Genomic DNA, 8325 nt, shown 5'->3' with positions numbered 1-8325 from the left:
CAATTTGTTTCACTTCCAAATGAAGGGTGATGTGCTGAAGCTTTGACTAAATGGGTTGTTAGTGAGTGGGCCATGGGCCCCATTGGGATCGATTTACTCGTTTTTGTTTGTTGGCCCAATTTTAGGCCAATATCTTTAAGATTAACATTTTAATTTGTATCCTAAACATTTTTTCTTCTTCAAATTATAAAATTTAATTTTCTAATTTTGTTGGCTCATAATTAATTGATTAGTTAATTAATTATTAAATAACTGGGGTTTACATCCTACCCACCTAATTAGGAATTTTATCCCCAAAATTCAATCACTTGAAAATAAATGCGGGTAGTCCTTCCTCATCTCTGATTCGAGCTCCCACATATGTTCTTCTACCCTGACTCGGTGATGCGTGATCATCTTATACACTTTTTCTAGTTATTTTTACATTATTTTTGGTTAGATTTTATTTATTTTCACTTGATTTTAGTGCAAAATTTACTTTTGGAAGCTACTTTGAGTTTTTCTTGTGTTTTTATGATTTTAGGTGAAATTCGAAGCAATTTGGAGAAGCTTGAAGCAAGAAAGGAAAATGCTAGCAGTATTCCCCCTGGACGCTGAATGCCCACCTGGCGTTTCACACCAGTAGGGGGCACAAACCAGAGACATGTGCTTCCTCCTTGGAAGTTTAACGCCCAAACCGGCGTCAAACGCCAGTAGCAGCCCGTTTCACACCTCTTTGGGCCTCCAAGTGGATTTATCACCTCTTAGTTTTATTTTATTTTCTTTTTGTAATTTTTATTTACAAAATAATATCTTTTAGGTCTAGAATTTATTATTAGGTTAGTATTTAAAGGAAAGATTACTTAGGTTTAGGATGATCTTCCTTCTGCACTTTTTCAAAAACCTGTTTTCTCTGTAAGTTATGAGCAGCTAAGCCACTTGGTTAAGGTTAGGAGCTCTATTTATTTTTATGGATTAAGATTGTTATTCTTCTATTTTAATATCTATTTGATTCAATTATAAGGTGTTATTTTTGTTCTAAATCCTATGAATTGGGTAGAATATGACCCTTTTCTACATGAGTTCTTGTGATTCTTGAGAGAGTTATCTCGCTTGAACTACAGCTCAAAAACACTCCTCCTAGACGGCTAATCACACAACCTGATGGGGATAAGTAACATCTATTCAGCCGGGATTGGGGTGATTAGGGCCTTTGTGGTATAAACTAGTTTTCTGAACTTCACCCTCCAATTTGAATTAAGTGACCACGAGAGTGGCATTTGATAAGGGTTAGAGGAGATTAAATCACTAAGGGATTAGGGTTTAATCACTTCTAGTTTGCCATAGAATGAATCATTTATTGTTAAAATAGTTAGTTAGAAGTTTTAATTCGAAAAGATAAACATCTCTGAGACCTTAACTGATTTCTCATCATTATTTTTCACTGAACCTTTAACTGCTTTTCTTTACTTGTTTATTAATTTTGTGTTTACAACAACAACAACTCTCTTTTACTGTTTGCCTCACTAAGTCTAACAGGATAACCATTGCTTGCTCAGTCTGAGAATCATTGTGGGATCGACCCTCACTCACCTGAGGTATAACTTGGACGACCCGGTGCACTTGCCGATTCAGTTGTGGATATTCCAAAAATTGCAGCAAGTTTTTGGCGCCGTTGCCGGGGATTGTTCATGATTGACAACTACCAGTTGTCTTGTTGCTTAGATTAGGTAATTTTAGTTTTGTTCCATTACTTTTTTTTAATTTTTAATTTTTCTTTTTTAATTATTTTTCTTTATTTTCAAATTTTTGCTTTATTAATTTTCTTTTTAATTTTAAATTTTAAATTTGGTGTCCCTTTAGTATTTTTTCCTTTCTTTCTGAATTTTAAAAATTTTTAAATCCTTTTCTTTTTAATTTTCAAAAATTTTTAGGTTAAAATTTATATTCTTATTTTCGAATTCCTTTGTTAATTGTTTTATTTTGTTTTATTTTTCTTTTTTTTGGATATCTCACTGGGAGTTCTCTATACTCTGATATAGAGACTCCCACTTTTTTTATTTTTTATAAACAGGAACAGGGATAAAGAATTCCTTCTCGAGTTTGATTCTGAACCTGAAAGAACCTTGAGGCGGCATTTGTAACAAACTAAAGCCTACAAAGCCGGAAAGAATCTCAAGGAAAATTTTGAGAAGTAAGTTGAAGAGACCACTATGGCAGCCATTAGTGCCAATAATTTTGAGCTTAACAGGTTATCTGTTCCTCCTTCTCGGTCATCAATTCGAAACTCAGAAGTGCAAGTAGGTCAGTTGAGCAACAGGATACCTGAGAGACCTCCCAACACTCTTCCAAGTAACACACAGGTAAATTCAAGGGAAGAGTGCAGGCCTTCACCATGGGCAAGGAGGCCATGCCTAAAGAGGAGTATGTTGCTGAGGATTTGAAGGAGAAAAAAGCTCAAGAGGAGACTGAAAGTACACTCGTACACGCCTTAGTGGTGATGAAAGAGCCTGAAGCACAACACCTTTAGAAGGTGCAAGAGGAGACCAAGGATGAGCAACTTCCTCAATCCTTGGTAGTCTTTAAGAAGTTACTAATCAATATTCCTTTTGCTGAGGTGTTGGAGAAGAAGCCTCCCTATATGGCCTGTCTGAAAAGCATATTCTATGAGAAGAAGGCCTTGAGGGAAGATGAAACTGTGGTACTGACCGAGGAGTGCAGTGCACTAGTGCAAAAGAAGCTACCTCAGAAATTGCCAGATCCCGGAAGCTTCTTGATTCCCTGTACTATAGGGACCATCACATTTGAGAAGGCATTATGCGACCTTGGATCTAGCATAAATTTGATGCCTCTCTCTGTGATGAAGAAGCTAGAGATCCAAGAGGCGCAGGCCACAAGGATCTCACTGGAGATGGCAGACAAGCCCCTGAAGCGGGCTGATAAACCACTATTTTATGGTTTATCTTGTGCTTAATTGAGTGGATTTTATCAATTCCTTGCCCACTTATTCATATGAATTTGCATTGTTTTACAATTCCTTCCTTATGATATGACATATGAGAAAACATATTTCCCATGCTTTAGAAATATTAAATTTAATTATCTTTTATTACCATTCAATGCCGTGATTTGTGTGTTGAGTACTTTCAGGTTTTATAGGGCAGGAATGACTTAAAGGATGGAAAGGAAACATACAAAAATGGAAGGAAAACACAAAATAGAGTTTTTGAAGAAACTGGAAGCGACGCGAACGCGTGACCCATGCGGACGCGTGCTTAGTGCAAAGAGCATCGACGCGAGCGCATGGATGATGCAAACACGTGACTCGCGCGAAATCCAACTGACGCAGATGCATGACTGACGCGACCGCGCGAAAGAGCGAAACTCCAGATCACGCGGACGCGTGACTTGCGCGATCTGCAGAAATCACAGAATGCGCTGAAGATGATTTTGGGTCTCCTTTTGGTCCAGATACAAGCCCAGAGAACATAGATTAAAGGCTATAAATTGGAGAATTCATCCATTGATTGATATACGTCATACAATATACATTCATACATAGTTTTAGGAATTAGATGTAGTTTATAGAGAGAGAGGTTCTCTCCTCTCTCTTAGGATTAGGATTTATCTTAGGCTTTATGATTTCTTTTAGTCAATAGGATTGTTTCTTCATACCAGTTTCAATAATCTATGTTTCTCTTCTATTTTTATTCACTCTGATGCTTTTATTTGTATCTGATATTATGTTGCCCAATTGGCTTATGAATCATTCATGTTAGGATTTTCTTAATTAATATAATTTGAGGTATTTCAGACTCATGAGTGCTTTGTTCTATTTATGATTTATTTTCCCTTTTGGCTTTGGTTAATTAATTGGTAATACTTGAGTTATCAAACTCAGCAGTGGTTGAAATTGGCAATTGCTAGTTAATTTGGATCGCTCTAAAAGTTGACTGAAACTAGAGGATCAATTTAATTAGTCTACTTGACTTTCCTTTATTTAATAAGGGATAATTAAGTGGGATTAAAACCCAATTCTCAGCACACCTGATAAGGATAACTAGGATAGGAATTTCAATTTTCATACCTTGCCAAGAGATTTATAGTAATTGATTTATTAATTCCTGCAATCTATTTTCTCTTATTCAAACCCTTTTCAAAAACCCAAAAATACTGTTTTCCATAACCAATAATAAATCATACCTCCCTGCAATTCCTTGAGAAGACGACCCGAGGTTTGAATACTTCGGTTTATAAATTTTATTGGGTTTGTTACTTGTGACAACCAAAACTTTTATAAGAAAGGAATTCTTGTCGGTTTAGAAGCTATACTTACAACGGGAATTTATTTGTGAAAATTCTAGATCGTGCGAGAGTTTCGTTCTTCACGGCATATGGATTGGTGAAGAGTATTCTAGTAAAGGTTGAAGACCTTTATCTTCCTGCAGACTTCATGATACTTGATACGGGAGAGGAAAATGATGACTCCTTCATCCTAGGAAGGTCATTCCTAGCCACTGGGAGAGCCTTGATTAATGTAAAGAGAAGAGAGTTAGTCTTGAGGATGCATGAGGACTATATGCTGTTCAAAATTTTTAAACCTTAACCTCTCTCAGACAAAGGTGGTACTAGCATGCAAAGCTCAGTGCTCAAGCCTTCTCACTCGGTAGAAAGTCACACAATACCCCCTGACATCAAACCTAAGTTTAGTGTTGGGCATTCACCACCCACCATTGATGGAGGAGGCCTCAAGAAGAAGGTACCCAAAGGCTGGAGGAATAAGAAGATTCCTACTGAAGATTTCTCACCTGGCATGAGAGTAGTTGAAAGAGCAAAACCGTCGGCTAAGAATCTCTTCTCGGTAAAAGAGTAATAACCTCGTTGCAGGTATAGTTCTCAACCAACTAGTAATGCTCAAATCAAAGTTTGATATTTTCAATACAAAACATAAAATTGAGAGTAATTAAACCTCGGGTTGTCTCCCTTGGGATGCAATCGAAGTGTCACGCTTTCGGTTATGAAGAAAAGGGGTTTTAAAATCAAAGAACGAAAGATTAAATGAACTAAGAAACCAAAGAACTAAGAAATGATCAAAATTGATATTAATGTAAGTAAAAGGGAAATAAGATCAAAACTAGTAAAAATGCAAGATATGTATAAGGAGCCTTGACTTGGGAATAAGAATCCAAGGAATCCTATCATCGTCCTAACCACAACTATGGCAACTATCATGAGTCAATCTCGCTTAGTCTAACCCTAACATCGAGGAGTAAGTTTAGCAAGCATAATTGACCTTGATCCATAAGTCCTAGCTAACTTACCAAATTAATTGGTAAAAAGCTAGCTTCAATAGAAACAAGAGTCAACTAAGTACTCAAGAATTACCACTAAATGTCAGACATTATGACTCTAGTATCCTAGGAACTCAAACCCTAAGTCAAGGTGTGAAAATCTACTCAAAATTAACAAGTGGCATTTTCACAAACACTTGGTGGGCATAAAACCAAAATATATGAATTTGCGAAGGAAAATAAAAACTATGACCAAAATATTCACAATATCAACAATTAACATTCAATCAACCACAAAGAAAGCATAAAACACTAACTTCATCAATCAAAACTTCAAGATACCAAAATTGTATATATAAACAAAGTAACTTGAATCATAAGAAAATAAAGGCAAAAGTAGTAAAATTAAAGAAGAAATGGAAGAGTACTTACAAAAGATGAGTAAAATCCAAGATCAAAACTTGCTATAAAATGCTACAATGGAAATGGAAATGAAACCCAAAGAGAGAATTTCTACACTACTCCTACTCCTGCTCCTAAATTATCTATGGAAGCTTCTTACTACTAATGAAAATATAATAATAAATAATTGCCTTCATATGTGTTGATATCCCCTTCATATAGCCCTCTACATTCAGCGTAAGCCTTCCAAAATTGGGCCAAAGGCCTCCAAAATCGCGGATCATGTGTTTCATTAATGAATTCACGTGTAGGTGCGTACGCACAGAGGGTCGTGCGTATGCACGCATGCTGATTTTCTTCTTGTGCGTATGCACAGAGGGTTGTGCGTACGCACACATGGATGTGTGCTTCTCCTTTGTTTTCTTCATGTGTTCTCCATTTGTACATGCTTCCTTCCACTTTTGCCTTGCCATTCATGCCTAATTGAACTGAAATCACTCATAAAACATATGACGGCATCGAATGGTATAAAAGTGGAATTAAAATCACTAATTTGAGCACAAAATGCATGTTTTCACATTTAGGTCCATATTGGGGAGATAACACAAAGGTATGCTATTTTTGGTGGTTAAGTGTGAGTTTATGTGATGAAATCCATTCAAATCAAGCCAAAATATATCATCAAATATGGACTCATCAGTAGTCTTCACCAAAAGTCCAGTCATACCACACACTATGAATAGAATCCTATCTCTAAAGCATGTTGAACTAATTCATGAGAGCAGAAGGAGAAAGTTCACAATGAGGGGTGAAGATCTGAGCCCCTAAGAACCCCCCTAGAGGGGCTGTCCATCAAGCTGATGACGGTAAAGAAGCGCTTGTTTGGAGGCAACCCAACGATTAATATCCTATAGTTTAGTTTTATTTTATTTCAGTTTTACTTCAGTTATTTTAGTTTGATTTCATATCATTTTGTTTTATTTTAATTTTCATAGTTTTCCTAATGTTTATAAAGTTTATTATCATGTATAGCACTTAGAACAGAAACAGGAAAGTGTTGGAGGAAAAACAACACACCCTGGAGAAGAGCCTTCTGGTGACGCCAAACGCCAGCTCGATGTTCAGCGCTCGGGGGGAGCAAAAGCGTTGGACATTTAACTTCCAAAAGGGAGCTATCCACACAAATTTTCGGTCCTCCTAAGGCATTTCATGCCCACTCTTGGTGTTAAACGCCAGGAGCAAAAAAAAAATGGGATACCCCCTGGTGGCACTAAACGCCAGCCCGGCGTTTACCACCCAGAGAGGAAGGAGTAGTGCAGATTTTGAATTTCAATGAGCTTCTTTAACCAATGGATAAACCCCAACCACCAACCACTTCACCACTCATTCTTTTCCATTCTCTCTCCTCTTTTACCCACTTTTTCATCCACATTCATCCATCCCATCACTCATTACTTCCCTTGATTCTCTCAACCCACCTTTCACTCCACCCAATCCCCTTTCATCACTCCCATCAATCTTCTTTCCCAACAACTGACATTCAAATTCAATTTTCCCTCCATTCCCATCCCATGACCGAAACCACTCATCCCCCACCTATAAATACCCCTCACTTCTTCCACTTTTACCACACCTCACACTATTCTTCCCGTCTTACTTACATCTCACTATACACACTTCACCTTTTTCATCTTTCCCTTTTTCCACCCAAAGGCCGAAGCCCTCCCTAACCTCCTCTATCTCATTATTCTGTTTTCTTTTTCTTATTTTCTATTTTTTTTTGCTCTAAGATGAACAAAACATTTAAGTTTAGTGGAGCCATGGGATTTCTCAATATTCTTTTTCAAGACCCATCAAGGCCATTTTTATGACGTGGTGAGGAAGAAGAAGGTGATTTCTGAGGTCCCCTTCAAGCTGAAGGATGATGAGTACCCGACGATCATATATCAGATTCTAAGACGGGGTTGGAAAGATCTGGTCAACCCCATGACCAAGGTTGGAGTGTTGATGGTGCGAGAGTTCTATGCCAATGCTTGGGTGACAAGCAATCATGATAGAAGCATGAAACCGGAACTGAAGAATTGGTGCACCATGGTCAAAGGACACATCATGAATTTCAACCTGAAAGTGTGAGGGTGGCGCTACAGTTGCCAAAGCCACGAGAGGACCCTCATTCATAAACTCGCAGGGTCAACAATAACCAGCAGTTGGATTAAGTCCTTGCTGACATTTGCGTACCTGGAGCTCGATGGAGGATGGATGCTCAAGGTTGGCCTTATCAGTTGGGTAGGCATGACCTTAGACCGGTAGATAGAGGATGGTTAGAGTTCATCCAATATTCTATCATCCCTACGAGTAACCGCTCTGAGGTTATAGTCGAGCGAGCAGTGATGATTCACTGTATTATGCTCGACAATGAGGAGGAGGTGCATGAGGTGATCCCTCAGGAGTTTTATAGAGTAGCTGACAAGTCCTCCACCACTACGAGGTTGGAATTCCCTCATCTCATTCATCGCTTATGTGCAGCAACTGGAGCTCACATTGAGGGAGATACTCTGATCGGCAAGGAGAGACCGATCACAAAGAAGGGTATAGAGCATGCTAGGGAGCCCGTGCAAGGACCGTAGTGGGAGTCAGTTCCACCGCCTCCACA

Source organism: Arachis duranensis, chromosome 7 (assembly GCF_000817695.3).
Source record: "Arachis duranensis cultivar V14167 chromosome 7, aradu.V14167.gnm2.J7QH, whole genome shotgun sequence".
In the NCBI taxonomy this organism is placed as follows: domain Eukaryota; kingdom Viridiplantae; phylum Streptophyta; class Magnoliopsida; order Fabales; family Fabaceae; genus Arachis; species Arachis duranensis.
Note: the sequence above shows the minus strand (reverse complement) of the source record.